Source organism: Crotalus tigris, unplaced genomic scaffold (genome assembly GCF_016545835.1).
Source record: "Crotalus tigris isolate CLP2741 ecotype Arizona unplaced genomic scaffold, ASM1654583v1 scf7180000019649.48550810456:505611, whole genome shotgun sequence".
Taxonomy (NCBI): domain Eukaryota; kingdom Metazoa; phylum Chordata; class Lepidosauria; order Squamata; family Viperidae; genus Crotalus; species Crotalus tigris.
Window position 1 is genome coordinate 109,348 of NW_024097641.1, and position 20,653 is coordinate 130,000.

The 20,653-nt window shown below is 42.8% G+C and overlaps 1 long non-coding RNA gene across 2 annotated transcripts in view; it reads right to left on the minus strand.

Moving 5' to 3' along the window:
- Positions 1-4,306: 4,306 nt before the first annotated feature.
- The window catches only part of LOC120317440, an 18,613-nt gene continuing 2,266 nt past the window's right edge, over positions 4,307-20,653 (minus strand). Inside the window, exons 2-4 of one of the 2 annotated variants that reach the window (XR_005559234.1) lie at positions 6,929-7,045; positions 5,918-5,959; positions 4,307-4,566 (exon numbers count right to left, since the gene is read on the minus strand). This is a non-coding gene — a long non-coding RNA (uncharacterized LOC120317440). The remainder of the gene's footprint in view (positions 4,567-5,917; positions 5,960-6,928; positions 7,046-20,653) is intronic. The other variant, XR_005559235.1, reaches the window with a different exon arrangement.

Sequence of the window (20,653 nt, forward strand, 5' to 3'; positions counted from 1 at the left end):
CTCCCAGGCTTCTGTTTAAAAGCATTTCTGGGCTAGACTTCTCTCTTTCTCTCTTTCTCTTTTGCTTTCTCTCTGCCCGTGTTGATTTTCTAACATTTGAGATTTTTAGTATCACACATCCTACTCCTATCCCTAGTATTACTATAAATAGGAGTTCAGATATAGTAACAATGATCAACAGGTAGCAGAGTGCAGGAGGTTTTAAGTAAATAACTCTATTCATATGCTTGCAATTATCTGAGACTTTTCAGTTCACAAAAAGAATGCCACACACACACACACACACATACACAAATGTATAGGTGTCCTGGGCTTAAGGAAATTGTAAAAAAAACCACTGAAGTATTTTTGAGAAACCTGCAATAATTAGATGAAATCGTAGACCTATTCATGAATACGAACAGAGGGGAAATACTTTGAATAACTGAAGTTGAAGCTATGCTAATGAGCCCCTACTCTGGCTTTACATAGATAGATACTCTGGCTTTTCATTATTGTTAACAATAGGGAAGCTGATGGTGTTCCCCCTCAATTCTGTTAGGAAAACCAAGATGATTTAAAAGTAACGGGGGGGGGGGAAACCAGACGTATCCATCACACCGTTCCTTCTCAGGGTGAGCGACTTGTGCACAGTGCAGAAAAGGTTAAGAAAGTCTCAGCCAAAGAAATTAAAGCATGAGTTAATACACCATTTCTTATACCTCTCCATCTATTTTTGTGGGTGCTCCATCGCTGGAGGTTTTCCAGGAAAAGATTGGACAACCCTCTGTCCAGGATGGTCTAAGACAGGGGTAGGCAACCGTGGCTCTTTTATGACTCATGGACTTCAACTCCCAGAATTCCTGCAAGTCCCTGGTCTAAGAGGACTCCTGCCTTGGATAAGTGTTGGACTGGAAGAACTCCCAGCTTCCTTCCAGATCTAGGAGCCTATGATTTTATGATTCTATTTCTGTCCTTGCAAACATTCCTTGTTTCTGTCCAAGACATCTACTGTTTTACAACTCGCCTTTCCTACTTTCCTTCGTAGGATCTCAACAACTCCACCCAACCATGGACTCCTTGCCTTTCTTCTCATCTGGGGAGAAATATATGTATTTTTTCCTCCCTCAATTGCAATAACGGAAAGACAGTTTTCCAAAATGGAATATTAAGAAATTGAGCATTCGCTCAATTCGAAGTTACTATGGCTGGGCTCAGGAATTCTGGGAGTTCAAGTCCTCAAGTTGTTGTCCATCTCTGATTTAAGGCATGTGCAGAAATGACCATCTTTTAACAAAAGTGTCTCAAACAGGCAGGCTGAGCCAGGGACATCCTTCAGAGGGATTGGGGGGGGGGGAGAGACAAGACAGTAATTTGATGATACAATTATGGTCAGTCTCTTGATTTTGTGGCACACACCCCATACGGCCACCTTCACAGCATCTTCAAGGGAGTGGAGCAGCACAGCTGCATGAGATATTTGGCTGCATCAAGAATTTCCTAAGTCCTTTTGCTTCATTCAATCTATACAGATGGAGCATGTCCAGAGGGCTACAAGCAGTCCTCGGCTTATGACAACTGTTGGGACCAGAATTTCCATTGCTAAGCAAGGCGGCTGTTGTGACCTCTTTGCCATGGCCGTAAAGTGAACCAGGAGGTCATTAAGCGAAGCTGGATTTCCTACTGACTTTGCTTGCTGGAAGCCAACGGAGAAGGTCACAAACGGCGATCCCGTGATCCTGGAACACGACCACCATTGTAAAAACATGTGAAGCACCCATATTTTGATCCCGCGGCCTTGGGGATGCTGTGACGGACAGATCTGAAGGCCCGTCGGAAGTCACCTTTTTCATGACCATTCTAACTTCAAAAAGCCCCTAAAGAAATGGTCGTAAATCAAGGACTACCTATATACATATATTAAAGCTGGCAGAGAATACCTTTCAGCCCAGTCTAACCGCGACTAAGCCACAATGCTGTCGCTTAGGAGACTTGCGGGTAAATCTCTAGGAAATGAACTGACATTCACATGCTTTCCACCACCCAGTCTCCGATGGGGCAGGCCGCGAGAGAGTTAAATATTTCTGCAATGTTCAATCAAGCTGTCTCTCATGAAAGTGCTTTTCTAACCACCCTGCTGGCTGCCATTCCGTCTCAGGGCAAGGGGGCCTCAGACAGGCAGTGACACCAAACATAAATCCGATTGCTTTGCTAACTGAAGAAAATAATGTTGGGGAATGGTTTCATTTCTTCCTTCTTCTTCTTCTTTTTTCTTTCTTTCCAGGCCCCCCATTGAAAGCCTATCACCCTCTTCCTCCCTCTTGCTGCAATTTGCCGTCCAACAGGGCTGCCCTCAAAATTCCAATTTTTATTCCAGACAGATGTGAATGCTGAAAAAAGAAAAGGGGAGGGGGGGTTAAGAAGCCATTTTGCAGTCGAGATCTGAAGTCAGTGGAGGGGGAGGAGAGAAAGGAGGGGGGAGTGCCTGCCTTCTTGGAGACACTCGCCATGTAATATTAATACGCAGAGAAAATATTTTCGGTCCATGCGTGTATTTATGAGATCCTCCGGGAAGACAAAATTCCTCCAGCCCACAGGAGAGGCTGAACGAATTATTGGAGGGGGGGGGGAAGCTGCTGATAGACAAAGTGCAGGACAGAATCCATTCTGGCACAGAGATTTTTCTCTGCGAGGGTAGCGGTATTGGTTTCATTTAATTCTTTCTGCCTGTTCATTTCTTTATTGCAAATGCTAGCCTGGGGAAACGTTCAAAAGAGGGAGGGGATGAAAAGGTAGGTTGGGAGTTAACACAGGAAATTAACCCTGCTGTGGCAGAAAGAGTAAATGCTGAGTAACTTTGGGGTGGAGGCTGTAAATATGCCCTTCCCCTTGGCTTGGAATTATTCATTGTCGATCACCCACCAAATCACAAAGCCAGTTGTTGCGCATTATAAAATAGTAGAACCGCTGGGCTAGAAGTCATCTTGGAGGTCTTCTAGTCCAACTTTCTGCCCAAGGCGAGACTCTTTAGACCATCCAGGACAGATAGTTGTCCAATCTTTTCTTGAAAACATCCAGTGATTGAGCACCCACAACTCCTGGAGGCAAGCTGTTCCATTGATTAATTGTTCTGTCAAGAAATTCCTTCTGATTTCCAGGTCAGATCTTCTGAGGAGCTTCCACCCATTGCTTCTTGTCCTGGCCTCAGGTGCTAGGGAGAATAAATCAACCTTCTTTTTCTCTGTGACAGCCCTTCAAGTATTGAAAGATGGCTATTGGGCCTCTCCTAAGCCTTCTCTTCCTTAGGCTACACATACCTAGAGCCCTTAACTGTTCATCATAGCGTTTAGCCTCCAGACCTCTTATCATCTTTGTAGAAACCATTATAGTTGAATGTCACTGTCACAAGTGATGTTTTGGAAAGGTGACATGGACACTTGGGACTGGCGTCGGCTCTGTGGATTCTACAGTCTGCATTATCAATAGAAGAGAATATTTGTAGCTTGGGGATCAAGTGTAAAGACCTTGGTTTTCAACAGAGAGACCTAATTTCAGAGGGAGCACCAAGGATTCCAGAGTCTGAATTAAGTGAGCAAATTGAGAACCAAGGAAAAAAATGGGTGAGAGAAAGGGTGAATTTCATCAAGCACTTTAAAGAAGTACCTTTTCAGGAGGGCTTGCTTGGTGATTCAAGAAGATATTTTTATGCCCTTTCGGCTATAAAGCCAAGTCATCGCCTACCAGGAAGATTTCTCACCTGCAAAGAATCTATTTCAGTGATCCATTGTGGAGTTATAATAATAGCAAAGTTGGAAGGGACTTTGGAGGCCATCTAGTCCAACCCCCTGCTCAGGCAGGAAATCCTACATCATTTCAGACAAATGGCTGTCCAGTCTCTTCTTAAAAACTTCCAGTGTTGGAGCATTCACCGCTTCTGGAAGCAGGTTGTTCCACTGGTTAATTGTTCTAACTGTCAGGAAGTTTCTCCTTAGTTCTTGGTTGCTTCTCTCTTTGGTTAGTTTCCACCCGTTGCTTTTTGTCCTGCCTTCAGGCACCTTGGAGAATAGCTTGACTCCCTCTTCTTTGGAGTAGCTCCTGAGATACTGGAAGGCTGCTATCCTGTCCCCCCTCGTCCTTCTCTTCATTAAACTAGACATACCCAATTCCAGCAACCGTTTCTTATATGTTTTAGCCTCCAGTCCCCTAATCATCTTTGTTGCTCTTCTCTGTACTCTTTCTAGAGTCTCAACATCTTTTTTACATCGTGGTGACCAAAACTGGATGCAGTATTCCAAGTGTGGCCTTACCACGGCCTTGTAAAGTGGTATTAACACTTCATGTGATCTTGATTCTCTCCCTCTGTTAATGCAGCCTAGCACTGTGTTGGCCTTTTTGGCAGCTGCAGCACACGGCTGGCTCATATTTAGGTGATTGTCAACTAGGACTCCGAGTGAGATGGAGTCATCTGTGCAAGGATGTCCTGATGCACTTGACTGCCATGGATGTGGTCCCATATAAGCAGCATTAGGAAATAAAATGGCAGAAGACCGTAATACAGATATTTGAATTTTATAGCAACAGTCCTGCCTGTATGGGAAAAAGGAAGAGAGTAAAGAATATTATGGGCTAGAAGTGGGGAGTCAATTTCATCCATTTAATCAGAATAGAGCTGGAAGGGACCTTGGAGGTCTTCTAGTCAAACCCCCTGCTCAAGCAGAAGACTATATACCAGGGGTGTCAAACTCAATTTCACTGAGGGCCACATCAGCACTGCGGTTTCCCTTGGGGACCGGGTGGGTGTGGCCAGAGTGGGTGCAACCTACTGGGTGGGTGTGGATGGGAGTGGGTGTGGCCTACTGGGTGGGCGTGGCCAGTTCTACATCATTCGCGTCAAGGGGGCCTGTGGGGGCCTGGGCAGGAGTGGGGCAGATCTGAGGGTCTCTGGCAGAAGGCGGTGGGACCGGAGCAAGTGCCAAGGCATGGTCCACTGGGGCAAGTGCTAAGATGGCCACCACAAAATTGTACATTGGCTCCTGGCTGGCCTGGGCCAGGGCCAAGGCAGCAGGGGCCATTCCCTGTTTCCAGGATGGCTTCGCGAGCACATGAAACCACTTCACGGGCTGCATCCAGCCCCCGGGCCTTGTGTTTGACATGTCTGCCATATATCATTCCAGACAAATGGCTGTCCAGTCTTTTCTCAAAAACTTCCATTGATGAAGCCCCCACAACCTCTGAAGGCAAGCCGTTCCACTGGTCAATTGTCCTTATTTTTAGGATTTTTTTTCCTGAACTCCAGGTTGCTTCCCTCCTTGATCCATAGTTTCTTGTCTTGCCTTCTGGTGCTTTGGAAAATAAGTTGACCCCCCCCCTCTTTGTGGCAGCCCCTCAAATACTACAAGACTGCTATCATGTCACCCCTAGTCCTTCTTTTTTCGAGACTAGCCATTTCCTAGTTCCTGCAACCGTTCTTCCTATGCTTTAGTCTCCAGGCCTTTAATCATATTGTTCTTCGCTGCACTTTTTCCAAAGTCCCAACATCTTTTTTGCAATGGGGTGACCAAAACATGTTCCTGGCAAATGAATATTTTGTGACCAGCCGTGTCTTCAATGGCTATCCTTTTGTGAATGCACAACTCTCCTAGCAGCTATTTTACCCAACCTCAAATTCCCATAGGCTGCCTGCATCTGCCCAGAGAGATTGCCTCTTCTGTACGTTCAGTTGCAAAGATCTAGTAATATATCTTTGGGGGAAAAAAATATATCCCTTCGCCAGGGGCACAGAAAGCCAAGACCTACCCAAACAGACAGTTCATCTCCTAAAGCCAATAAAAAGGTGGTGGAAATGATGGAGGAGAGATTTAACTGCAGCCTGGCAAACGTTTTTCGCCTGTGCACTTTGGGAATTAATTTGGATTTTTGAGCAATGACAAGCAATTACCTCTCTCTCGCATTTCAGGAACATTTGGGTCCAGTCCAGCTTCTGAAAAAAAAAACCCTGCTGGTGATTGGATGAAAAATGTCAGTTCATTTTGTATCTCGCATTTCGCTCGGTCTGCTCCCAACATCTTTCCCAGGGCGATCCAGAATGTTATGAGATCCTTGGCAAAAGACACGGATTTAAAAGCTGCTTTATGATTACTCTTATTAGTAAAACCATTATTGAGCAGCAGCGTAGGATTATTGCCCGAGATGGTGGTAAGTATAATATAATGCAATACAATAAAGGAACATGGGCACCCAGCATTCCGCGGTTTAATGAATCCGCCATGAACAAGAAGAACAAAAATCAATAGTTTCCCATTTCCTCTAGATTATACATTATAAATTTCCTTGGAGTTTGGGGCGGGGGGGGGGGAGAGAGAGAGACAGAATATCTACGAAGCTCGCAGGCATGACCAAAATCTTCCCATTCAACTTAAAACAGGAAGCACTGGCAACCAAATGGAAGTGAAATGAAATGTTAAGGGCTTCTGCAAAATTGTTTATGTGTGTTTGTCTCTTTCCTTGTGTGTGTGTACCTGCATGCATGCATGCATGCATGTTTTGTGTGAATACATGTACACCCAAACACACTCACACCCAGACTGCAGGCATCTATAGTCTGTGTCTGTCAAGCACAATTCTCTCTTGATGAATGACAAGGTACGATAATCGGGGCTCAGGTTGCCATGGCAACCAGACAGCCAAGCTGTGTGCCTTGAATTTTGTCATCTAAAAATGAAACCAGAAGCTAAAGGCAGGGGAGGGGGGGAGAGAGAGACAGAGGGAGAGAGAGAGAAAAGGAGAGAAAGATGTGAGTAGAGCCAACAGATTAACTCATAGGAGCAAAGGAAGACGGATGGCAGAGCGGGTAGCTAGAAGTAAAGAGAAAGCCAGAAAGGCGAAGGGGTTAAGGAGGAAAAGAGGACCTGGGCTCAGCAACGAATGTCATGGGAATGTAAAACCTTACTGTGATTTGTGGGGTCCTTGATGCTTTTTGAGCTTGGCTGTTTTCTTGCAGACGTTTCTGCAAGTGGTAGAAGTCCTTTTATCGCTGATGATATTACCTAGTTGGGTCATGAAACATCTGCAAGAAAATAACCAAGCTCAGAAAGTGCTAAGGACCCATAGTTCTATACCCTGAGCCACAAATATTCCCTTCCATTGTTATTGTGATTTTGATGGCAATTAGGATTGGCAAAGTGGCTTCTCTATTTAAACATCTGAGAACATCTTAGGTTCCTGCTCTAGGATATTAGAAGGGTGGGAGGGCCCTTCGACCACTTCTTGGGGGATCTGTAAGGGAAGCCCTACACCAGTGATGGCGAACCTTTTAGAGACCGAGTGCCACCCCCTTCCTGCCCCCACTCCATCCCCCATCCACCACCCCGCCTGCCCACAGGGCCACTCACCGCCTCCAGGGCCCACCGCAGATCGCCCAGGCAGTCCAGCAGCACTATGGCGGTCACGCCCACTGCCCGCACCCTACAGCATCAACTGTGCATGATGGGGTGTGAGGGCAGAGTCTTGTCTATGCTGCCTGGCTGCCATGTCCTTGGATGCACTGCTCTGCATGGGCCACACTCAGGGGCGACTCTCCTTCATGGGGGCTGCTGGAGAGGAGAGGTCACGGGGGGAGGCGAGGCTGGGGCAACGGCACGTGTGCCCACAGAGAGGGCTCCGAGTGCCGCCTCTGGCACCCGTGCCATAGGTTCGCCACCACTGCCCTACCCCATTGATCCCCTTGGGACAGGAGGTCTGTGCTCCAGGGAGAATATAAAGACAGTCCTGTTGGCTTAGATTGATGCTCCCGCTCAAGGCTGACTCAAGGCATTTTGCTGCCTGAAGCAAGGGACAAGACGGCCCCTCTTTTCATTGCATGCATGAATACCAAGTGGGCTGGCTATGGAATCCATCATCAACATGGACCATGGAATAAAAAGCTATTGGAATTCAGGATAAGTTGTATTTCATTTGAAGCACTCTCTTCCAACATCCTGTTGGTTCTCACTTTGCCTATTGGTAGGACAAACCATTGTTGATCTAATCAACAATTAGATTGTATAACAATAACAACAATAATAAAAAGCTAACATGGAGATGGTTGAGATCAGAAGTGCTGAAGAAAGAAACTGAAGGCTTCATTTTAGCTGACCAAGAACAAGCCTTGCGGACCAGTTCCATGAAAGCAAAAAATCCAACATCTCAGCAACAACAGCAAATGTCGCTTATGCAACGAGAAAGATAAAATAGTGGAATCCCTTATCAGTGGCTGCAGCAAAATCTCACAGACTGATTATCTACAACGTCATGATCAAGTTGCCAAAATTATACATGGGAAGCTTTGCCAGAAGTTTGGGTTCGAATGAGGCTAAAATTACTGGGAACACCAAATTTAACAAAGTTCTTGAAAATGAGCAAGTCCAGATCCTATGGAACTTTTGGATCCAAACAGACAGATATCTGGCCTGACATAATTATTGTGGAGAAGAAAAAAGTTGGGTTCATTGATATTGCAAGAAACAATGGATGGAAACTAATCAAGGAGAGAACGAACCTAGAAGTAAGTTTTCTGACAGTGAGAACAATCAAACTACGGAACAGATTGCCTTCAGAAGTTGTGGTGCTCCAACTCTGGAGGTTTTCAAAAAGAGTCTGGACAGTCACTTGTCTGGAATGGTATAGGGTCTCCTGCTTGAGCAGGGGGTTGAACTAGAAGACCTCCAAGGTCCCTTCCATCTTTATTGTGTGTGTATGTATGTATGTGTGTATGTGTGTAATCTTGATATCCTATTTCCCAATATATATCCAGTTGGATATATATAAGATTTTATCTCAAGCTATAAAATGGGTAAAATTCTTTAAGAATGGGGTGAATCTCTTTAAATTACTGGTGAAATCTGATCAGCGTAGGATCAATTTACTCATTTTTCTTGAGATAAAGCATATGTGATTTGTTCTGAGAAGATAAAATATTTTTTCAATTAAGCAACATTTAGACTCTAACCCCTCCATTTTTTTTTCCAGGCACCAAACATACCTAATACTCTTCCTTCCTCCTCTTTTTCCCAGAATAACCCTGTGAGGTGCATTGGGCTAAAAGAGTAGGACAGATCCAAAGTCACTCAGCCAGTTTTCATGCCTAAGGTACAACTAGAAGTCACAATGTCCTGGTGATTGGCCCAACGTCACTCAGTTGGCTTTCATACTTAAGGCAGGACGAACTCATACTCTCTTGGTGATTGGCCCAAAGTCACCTGCTGACTTTCATGGCTAAAGTGGGACTAGAACTCACCATCTTCTGATGATTGGCCCAAAAACACACAGCCGGCTTTCATGACTAAAAGAAGACTAAAACTCAATATCTCCTGGTTTCTAGCCCAGGACCTTAACCACTACCCAAACTGACTCTCTAGGTATACATATTCTTGATTTGGTTTTTGCACCAGAAAGTGACAGGGTTGCAAAAAAATAGGAGACAGCATGATCTGATATGGTCATGACTGAAAACCATATCATCTGCCTTTGTGATTAGAAAGCTCTACACAAGGACACCATTGACAATGGTTGAATTCAGAGAGGCTAATGGGATATTCTGGCAGTACATCTTAAATGTGGTTATTTATGTATCCATTTATGCCTTATATATAGGTATAATTTTGGGGTTCTCTACCTTTAATGTAGATTTCTTTCTAAATTTGTGAATGACTCAACCCTTTCATTCACTAGTAGTTGAAATTGACTACCTGGGCAACTTTCTTTCTTTCTTTCTTTCTTTCTTTCTTTCTTTCTTTCTTTCTTTCTTTCTTTCTTTCTTTCTTTTTTTCCCTTCCTTCCTTCCTTCCTCCCTCCCTCCCTCCCTCCCTTCCTTCCTTCCTTCCTTCCTTCCTTCCTTCCTTCCTTTCATCCCTATTGTAGGGGATGACTAAGGAATTCTGGAAGTTGAAGTCCACACATCTTAGTTGCCAAAGTTGAGAAACACTGGTCGATCTGTCTGTCTGTCTGTCTGTCTGTCTACCTACTGGTATACATAGACAGATTTCTGGAGTTCTCTGGTTAAATGGAAATCCTGGAAAAAGAGTAGAATACTGCTTCAGGGCACAATCAGGCAGAACGTTCTTTTCCTACATGTTTTTCTACCGCTTTTCTCTCACAGGGAATAAAATAATTTTGGGGAAAAAAAATCTATGGATGGTGACTTTGCATTTATTCAGTGACAAGCGTCAAAGGAATGTGTGCAAATGTGCAGTTTTTCCTTGAACAATTATCACTCCAACAAGCAGCAGCCTCTCTGGCTTCTGATGCCTCACCTAAATTATGATGGGCAAACTCAAAAGGAAGCCCCTCCCCTTTTTGGTTGGAAAAGCTGAGCATCCAGGGCAACTTCAGAATAGTCAACAACAACATCAGCCAGTGTTTCCTCTGCTTCACTGAATGATGAAGAACACAAAAACCATCACCTAGAAAAAAATTGGAAGTATTTTCTCAGATAGGACGACAATAAGAAAAATGAACACAGTTTTCTTTTAGAAAGGAAGAAAGTGTTTGAGGAAGTACAACACTAAATACATGAGTTCAGAGACCAAATTACTGCATATAGAACAATCCATAGGTATATGGAGGCTAAAACACATAAGGAACGGTTGCTGGAATTGGGTATGTCTAATTTAATGAAGAGAAGGACGAGGGGGGACATGACAGCAGTCTTCCAGTATCTCAGGGGCTGCCACAAAGAAGAGGGAGTCAAGCTATTCTCCAAAGCGCCTGAAGGCAGGACAAGAAGCAATGGATAGAAACTAACTAAGGAGAGAAGCAACCTAGAACTAAGGAGAAATTTCCTGATAGTTAGAACAAATAATCAGTGGAGCAACCTGCCACCAGAAGCTGTGAATTCTCCAACACTGGAAGTTTTTAAGAAGAGACTGGACAGCCATTTGTCTGAAATGGTATAGGGTTTCCTGCCTGAGCAGGGGGTTGGACTAAATGAACTCCAAGGTCCCTTCCAACTTTATTCTTATTATATACTACAAGGCAGCATAAAAAGCAAGTGTTTACACGTGTTTAGACACGAACAACTACAAATAGAATTACCCAGGTTTCAGAACCTACTGACACAGAAGCACTATCCAGTTTCAAACTTCTTGGGAACAAATGATGAATGGAAGATAGCTCTGCTAAAATTGGAGCTGATGACATTGATGGAATGAATTGATGACTAGTAGACCGGCTCTTCATAATTCCTCTCCAGACAAGGAGAGGACTTGAGATTGCCCTCAAGTGCTCCAGACCATTGTTTCTTGCGAGAACATTGCAAGGTAGTGGTCTCCAATGCGTTCAGAGCTCTGGGAGATGAGGGAATCACCATCTTGCTCAAACCATGGTCAGCCCCTTGAAGGAACCTGGGATTACAGACTATCTTTTCTAATCATTTTTTAAATTGCTTTTCTGCTATTTGGAGCCTTTGGATCAGTGTTTCTCAACCTTGACAATTTTAAGGCATGTGGACTTCAACTCCCAGAATTCCACAGCCAGCAGTGCTGGCTGTGGAATTCTGGGAGTTGAAGTCCACATGCCTTAAAATTGTCAAGGTTGAGAAACACTGCTTTGGATCAAGAGATTTTAAGCACTGGGTGAGTTTCCTTCAATCCTTAGTGAAAGAAGTTTCAAATACAAGTTTAAGGACTTTTTTTTTTTGAATAAACAGCAAGAGAGTGATTACAATGTTGATTCTGGAAAGTTACAAATAGGCTAAGGGATTTGTAATAAGATTTTGAAATTAATTATAAGAACCTTTCCCATGGACAAATGTTTTGATTTTTTTTTTTAAAAAAAAGTGATAATATGGGACTTTGAAGGCTGAACACTAGAGGGAACTAGAAGAAACTACAGATTACAATTAAAAGAGACGAACACTTAAATTGGATTTCCTAACACAGAATGGAGCAAAATGCTTTAACACTGGGCAACATTTTTTAACAATAGGCCCAGAAGTTAATGTTAAGGAAGCGTGGTCTTATAGATAGTCTGTATTTTAAAGAAATAATGGAAGAAAAATGAGTTTTGCCAAACAAGACTGAGATTGATCTGAAAGTAGATTTAAAAATGACACGCTATATGAGGGATATGGAAAAAAAGATGCCACATTGGATATACAAATGAAACTGACTAATGCCTTCATAATTAAAAGAGAAACCTGGATCAGTTTCTTATCCTGGATTTATAGAAGAGATTTGTTAAAGCTTTGAAGAATTTTGTGAGTAGGAACAAATTAAAAGTGAAAATCAATTTTAGGGCATTATTTGAATGGATTAAAGATCAAGATTTCTAAAAGGGAAGAATATAAAGTTGGTTTATTTGATCAAGTTTAAAATAGATGTGTTAATGGACTTTTGCTGATGAGGTCTGAATGATGACATTTTAATGATTTATTTGTAAGGATTACAGGATCCTGTAGACGCAAGATGAGATATGGGATCATTAGTTGTATTTTAAGAAGTAATATTGCTGAAATTGCTTATACTTGTGGTGATGAAGAAGGGATCCATTTCTTTGTATTTTTCTTTTCTTCACTATATGTTTCTTTTTGTTTTTTCCTACAGTATTTTTCTTTTTTTCCTTTTATACACTTTTTTTAAGTTTGTATTCCTTTGTATCTTTTTAAAAGATCACTAATAAAAAAAGAAGGGCTATCAAATATCTTGGGAGTGGCTGTTCAACGTTTTGGAAAGAGCAGAAATTAGTTTTGTCTCGGTTAAAAAAACCAAATGGAACAAAATCATGACAGATTTGACTGACCAGCCCTTGAATGATGACGAAGCAGATTGCTGTTCCTGACCTTGCTAAATTTTGTGTTGGGGTGAGTCACATTTAATCACTTTCAGTGCAAATGAAATATCATGGAGGTGAGTCAGCATACGGTAACACTTCTATTGGTGAATCCAGCAGTGTGTAATTTATATATATTCCCCAGCAGCGTGTGATGATATTGTGAATTGTGGTTGAAGACATGGCTTCCAAGAAGAGCATCCAAATTTTGGAGATGCTCCTTCTGGCTTCACTTCCAGCAGGAACCAAAATCCCTGTTTGTAATCACAAACCGTAGAGCTTGTTTAAGACAGATGTCCTTGAAAATCATATATCCCCAAGCATGACTCCAGGTCTCACTCAGTTCCCAGAGGTTGATTACCTAGGAGTTTAAGGAATGTTTGTCTGGCATGGTACAAAAATATATGGTGATCAGAAGTAGCAATCAGTAGCTAGGCATGAATTCCCCCAAAAGTTGTCTATGGAGCTTCTCAGGCATCCAGGTCATGGTTGTCCCAAAGGTGCTTTTTCAAAAGACAACTGGACTTTGTTTTTCCTTGAAGACATTTCACTTCTCATCCAAGAAGCTTCATGAGTTCTGAAGAACTGAATCCAGAACTGACGAAGCTCCTTGGATGAGAAGTGAAAGGTCTTCAAGGAAAAACAAAGTCCAATTGCCTTTTGAAAAAGCACCTTTGGGTCCACCACAAAGCTACAAACAGAGAGGAGATTGGGAGTCACCCAGGCTGGAAGGAGGGGTGGGCCACATGCTTTAAACATGGAAACATAGAAGAGGAGGGGGGCAGGGATTAAGGAGAGAAATAGCTTCTCAATGAAGCATGCTAGAAAGATGAGAAAGAAACAGCCTGGTATGTGTAGAAATCAAAGCAATTTAGCTTTCCAATCATCTGCACGCTAATAAATCCAGACTGATCTCTCGTCCCTTTGGTAACAAAGCAAGGGGAATGAGATCAATGGCCAAGGAGCTGAATTTTCTTAATCTGGGTTTTGTTGATGACCACCACCGCTTCACAGGAGAATGCCAACTCTCAGTGTGAGTATCGCAGATAGAAAATACTAGCAACGCTGCAAATCGCTAATCACCTTGCGGAGAATGAAAGCGCCATCGCAAGAGAGGCCTAATTGATAAATGCACAAATCCTAGTAACCTCCAGCCGATTTTTATCAGCTGGAAATGAACAAGGGAAGAGCAGGACTAAAATAAAGGAACGTGGTCCTCTGAGAGACCCAGCTTAGCCAGAGAGAGAGTTCGGAGATCTATTTTGCTTCTGGTTTCTGAAGGAGCACTTTAAAAAAAAAGAAAGAAAGAAAAGAAGGCCTTAATTAGCTACAACTACAAACCCATTATTTAATTATCTCTGTTTTTGTGGGGTAGGTTGCCATATCACACACACTTTATCTGTTGCTCCTGCTTCTCTCCTTAATGGTGTCTTTATAAAGACAGCCCTTCCTTTGTTCCTCTCAGCAAGACCTTCTTGCAAAGAGAAGGTCACAAGGCGCGGTGGGATATTGAGAAAAAAAAATCTTCGTTTGCTTTTTGTTTTTAAATCAAATGGCATCTATGGACAAGCTTGGACATCTGGACCGAAGGATTTGCAAAACCCAACACGGGCTAGGTCGGGGCGGGGAAGTGGCCAAGAGGCATAGGAAACCCAGCCCATCCATGGGGAAGGAGGGTCCAATTGTTCTTCTCCAAATGTAAATTAGCCAGGAATGCATTTAAGAAGAAAGAGGTAAATTATGATAATTACTCTGACTGATAGGGTCCTGAAGCATTACTAATTAGCATTTATTGCCTGGATTATTGAAACAATGTGTGTGTTCTCCCTGTGTGTGTGTGTGTGTGTGTGTGTGTGTGTGTTTGTTTCCCGCTTTGGAGGTGTGTGCAAGAGGGAAAGAAGGCGAACATCCCTCTGGGAGAGAACTAGATGGGTGGTTAATAAGTTGGATGTCTGTCTGTCTGTCAGTCTAAATAAAAATAAATACATACATACATACATACATACATACATACATACATACATGCATACATACATACTAGCAACCTTTAAAAATCCTGAATCAGGGAAGGGGGGAATGTTTTTGCCATGGACTGTGGCCGTCACCCCCAAAAGGGATAAGACAATAAACTCAAAAAGCAAAAATAGTTCTACCCCCCCCCCTTTTTTCATGCTGAGTTTCCCTTTTTTTTTTTGTCATGCATGGCAGTCTTTCCCAGAAGGACCCTGGGATAGCATTTGTTTGTTTGTGAAGATCACCTGGGGTAATAATGAGAATTTAAGGAGTTGCAATGATTTGAAGGAACCCCCCCCCCCCAATAAGCTATGGGAAGAACAGACACGGGCAATTTTAACACATCAGACCAACGATCTCCTTCAAGAGGCATGGAAAGGGTTTAAAAAGGGACAGCCTGGAATGAAAAACCAAGTAACTAAATCACACTTGATGGATCTGCTACCAGAATTGAATTTTTTTGTATGCTGGTGAGGGGTTTTGTTTTGTTTTGTTTTGTTTTGTTTTTTCATAATGGGAAAGGAGCTTGAAATTAGAAATCAATTAAAAACAAATCAATCATCAGGACCAAGTCTTTAATTGTATGTCAGCCATCTAATTGGTTACAGGTTCACGAAAATACTTAAGGCCCTGGAAGGAATTACTAAAAGAAAGATAAAGAAATTGGACTCCATTTTAGCTCCCAAGTTATACCACCTGCGTTCAAAAGCTCTTGAAAATCAAGAGAAACAAAGACGGTTGCAGAAACCAGGCCCAGCCCACCGCAGACCAGAAAAAAAAAAATCTCAAAATATGAAAAAAAGAAAAAGCTACAAAGCACAAAACCAAAAGTCCACCATCCTTTTTAATCCTGCACCTTTAAACTATTCATCCTGTTAGAGAAATTGTAACCTTGCAAGACTAAAATGCACAAAATCCGTCAACATAAGCCAGGTGAAATTTTCAAGATATTGTCATTTCCAAAGATGAAAGCAGAAAAAAAAAAAAATCTTAGACGAAAGGAAAAAAAAGGTACATTTAAGTACAAGGATCCAATATACTGTAATTCAAACTAAACAGGAATGGAAATAAACAGAAGCATGCATTTTTTTAATTTTTAAATGAAGTCAGAATTGGCCAGCTATCTTTTCTGCTAGGTGTGTGAATACTGCCCCTCCCCATTGTACACAAGCAGAATTAAAGAAACACCAAACCAATTTAATGTAGCCTAAATAACATGGCTTGATTTTATGTTGATGTTCCTATTAAAATAGGGAAGGGAAGGAAAGGAAAGGAAAGGAAAGGAAAGGAAAAAAGAGGGATGGAGAAAAGGAAAGGAATGAAAGATAAAAAAAAAAGGAAAGGAAAGGAAAAAAGGGAGGGAGAAAAGGAAAGAAGGAAAGGAAAGGAAATTCCAGAGAGATAGAATAATTTTTTTAAGCAGCAAAAGAAAACATGCTTCTCATTATTCACATGAATTCCTGCTTGATTACCTAAAAATTCTTCCAACTGGAGACATTTATAGTGCAATTACATTGCAGCCCCACCTCAAAGATGACATAAATGCCAACCTAGACAATATGGAAGAGAAGAATGTGTGTGTGGTATATATGGGATATACCGAATCACCACGATTACCTCTGGTTGCCAAAAAGTTCCTATTTCTTCACCCTCTTTCTCCCTCCCTGTCAAATCTCCCTTTCTCCCTCCCTCTCCCTCCTTCCCCCTACCCTTTATTTGGGATCTGGCTAAAACTTTGCACGTTGGAGGAAAGGCGTTCACTATCAATAGTAGCCTACTTGTGCTGAGTGTGGTTTCCCTTTAAAGCAAAAAAAAAAAAAAAAAAAAAACCTGCTTAATTGATGGGTCTGGACTAGTCTAGACTGGTAGTGATTGAACCAACTCCCAATTATGTTACTCATTTCACTGAACTTCACTGGTGTGTTCCTCAGAGGAGGAACTGAGGGAGGGGTGGAGGCAGCGAAACCTGTCTGCCATAGGAAGAGAGAAGAAAGGGTGCTTCTGCATTGTTACAAAGCATGGCATGAAAGAGAGGATTTTTAGGCATTGTTATTTTACTACACTTCCCGCCCCCCCCCAATCTTGTATACACAGCCACCTTCTAGATACAAAGGCAAATTTGCTGCTTCCACTTTTCCCAAAGGGCAGGCTATGGAAAGAGATGATTCCTATCACACTTATTATTATGATTCTGCCCAATTTAATTTGGGAATCTGGTTAGGGGTGGCATGATCGCAGTCATCTCTCTCTCTCTCTCACACACACACACTCTCTCTTCTATATCTCTATATCACTATAATACACACACACACACACACACATATATATTATAGAATATATTATAGAAATAGACAGACAGACAGACAGACAGATAGATAGATAGATAGATAGATCGAGGATTCCTTCTTTTGCTTTAATTTTAATCCTCTGTTCAGCAATGGCTTAATACCCAGCTTGAGATGTTTTTGTGAGCCATGCACCTTCCAAATCATGAATATAATTTCTGGAAAGAATGCAAAGCCAGTCTCATTCCCTCATTTCAAAGGAATCTAAATCTATAGGAAGATTTGGAAACCACAAAAACTTTTCCCTGATTATTTTTAAGGGTATAATTTCTTTTCTTTTTAAAGAAAAGGAGTCAGGTTTGGGGAGATTTCACTTCAGATTGGTATTGGATTTTTTTTGGGGGGGGGGGGAATCATGCCAGTTATTGTAATGTAAATCGAAAGTTGCCTATCTACCTCACTGGCAATACGAATATTTTACCGTTTTCTGTTTCATGGATCCTTTTGCCTTTTAATTTTGAGAAGGCAGTGAAATGAATAAGGGCTTTCCCATTTTGCAAGCAGCTTCTCCACTCCTGCGGCTCCCCCAAGCCTATGCATATCAAGAATCTATGTGTGTTTTTACCCAAAACACGAGCCTGGATTCTGTGGGACTAATTTGTAAGTCACCACGCAAACAACCACAAGCACATGCCTCGGAGACACTGCTGCCCTATTATGTTCAGCAGGGCACATCCCCAGAATTCATCTTTTTATGAAACCAGAGGCCTCTCCCCTTAATTTCTGATTTCATATCGATGGCATTCTGGACCAACGCAACAAAATTCACAATGCAGCCCTTTTTGGGGGGCAAGGCAAATCTAACCTCCTTATCAATGATGCAGCAAAAGGCAGGATCAAGGGACGCCCCCCCCCCAGCAAACCCAAGTCTCTTTGGAAGCACACCACACCTCCCAGCATAGTAACTTCATCCCTCTTTTTTTTCCCCCTAACCGATAGGTTATTTCCAACAGGTTTCGTGTCCCCTTTGCAAAAAAAATTAAAATAAAAAAAATGCCAGACTAAAGAGAACCAGAGCCAGGGAAGGAAAACCTCAGCTCTTGTGTTTATAAGCCGTTTATCTTGAATGGAATGCTGGAAAAAAAAAAGTGAAAAATTAAAGCAGGCGCAGCAAGATCCAGAAAAGGGGTGTCGGGTGAAAACAGTTGCACATATAACTGCCCAGCTACCAACCATCTCTCCGTGCACTGTACTATGAAATAATAGTTCCGTTTTTAAACCTGGAAGCAGGAAGCATGCTGGGATTTGAAGCTGAAAGATAGATTGAGGTCAAGCACCAAGGTACCGAGCTGTTTCTATTACGCTCTGGAAGTACTGTGTGTTGCTCTCAAGAATGTGTCGGGGTTGTGTGTGTGTGTGTGTGTATGCGTGTGTTAAGGGGAGGGTGTAGACGGGAGAAATAAGGACTTACTTTTATCCGCAGGCCTATAGGCACAAACTGTATATATTGCCCTGCGTTGAGGTCCATTTATTATCAATATTAATTGGCAGGAAGACCGGAGAGCTCCTTAAATGTTGGGCGTGAAGAGGTAGAGGGAAAACAGTCTAGAATATTAAAAGGACCCAACTAGAATATTAAAAGGACCCAACTAGACAGCCCGAGAGGGGATAAAAATATGCCTGAATCCTGCCATCCAGGGCTCTGCCTAAAAGCTTCAATCAAAACCAGAACTCCGGGGGACTTTTGCTGCAATTCAGAAAAAAAAAAGCCAGGCTTCTTGATGTCTGCTTTTTGCAGAGCTTTCTCCCTGCACCTTCCAATGGACGCCCAGACAGACCTCTGATAAACTTATACGCATGAGCACCCCTAGCAAAAAGGATGCATCGACTCACACCTTGAAAGGAGCAGAAGAAATAAACTCATGGAACTCAAATACCAAATTTCTCTTAAATAGTGGGATTTCATTTTTATTTTTGTTTTGAGCTGAGCCTTTGTGGCCATCATTTAAGAACATACTTGTAGATCTTTGGGGGTGGAGTAGAAGAACACAAAGGCAAAGAACGGCTTCCTCCGTTAAACAACTTTTCCCATATACCTACAGCCCCCTCCTCCCCAAATCCATGCACACTGGAGAAGGATGTAGGGGCACAACTCACAGCTCCCAAGAGCCTAACCCGTGGACTTGAAACCAAAACGTCACAAGTTAGGGTCTCAGGGACAGAGAGGGGCGCAGTCCATAATCTCTCACATGTCACTACGATTTATAATAATAATGATGATGATGATGATGAGTTATTGCCATTGTTGTTATTATTATGCCTAATACTTCTGTCTCCACGCAGTCTGTCCATCCATCCACCCAACAGAAGAAAAATAAAATATATAGAGAAAAAAAATGGCATAAAGATTAGAAAAAAACGGTAACGCAAAATACCCAAAGGGCAACACAAAAGCTTCTGTGCAGGGGGGTTGGGAACAGAGAGAAAAATAAGATTTCTGTTGCTAATCTTTTGATGCCATAAATGTCTCTACATACAATTGACATACGATATTTAATTCAGCGGAAGGTTTTGCAACTGTTGGCTGGAACCAACGCTGACCTGTTCTACAGCCTAACTCTTTCGCTACTAAACAGCCACATCTAGTAAAGTGGGTAGACCTATAGTACCCACCCCTCATTCCCGTTTTGGAAAGTTGTACCTGGCGGGGAGGGAAATTAAAGGCATCTCGAAAGAGTCAGAAGGGGTTTGAAAAAAGCAGTTGGAAACTCACCCTCCGGAAGCGGCGAAAAGTCCAGTCTTCCCCCCAAAGCAGGGCAAATTTTGGAAAGCGAAGGATCGAAGGGCGGATTGCACGTTGGTAGGAAGGAAAGAAGAGGAACTGGCTTTTCCTAGCTTCAGACGTGACCCGACACCCGGGTTTTAAAAGACCCTCTGCCTATCATCGCTATCTTTTTGAGGGCAGAAAAAAGGCTTAAGAACTACGCTCGCCTGCCCGGCCACTGGAGCTGCAAAGGGCCGCCGCGGCTATTTTAAGAAAATAACAATAAAAAAGAACCTTTAACACCATCCACGCGCGCGCTCAAACGCACACACACACACACACACACACACAAATCCCCCCCTTTTTTTTCACTTCCTTTCCTTTCCCATCCTTGGCCCGCCCTCCGTAGTTGAAAATCAAGGCCAACTCTTGCTCAGCCAGCCACTCCGGTAATCTGAGGATGGGGGAGAGGAATTGCAGGGGCGAAGGGTGGGGGAGAGCTGGTGCAGCCCCCCTCCAGATCTCTCTCTCTCTCTCCCCCCCCCCCAACATCCCATAGCTGGCGTCCATTTCGAGAGGGGTGGGGGGGAGACTAGAGGAGGAGAAAGGCTGAAACGAACGGCCACCTTGCAAGTCTGCAAGAGCGAGCTGGCAACAGGCTGCCGGGGAGGGGAGGGGGGAGGGGGAGGGACAGAAGGGAGGCGACTATCTTCCGTTCTTTAGCCCCCCCCCCAAAAAAAACCCCTTCTTCAAATCCCCGTACATCTAACTGATATAAATATAGACTGCAATACTTCCTAAAGGCGGG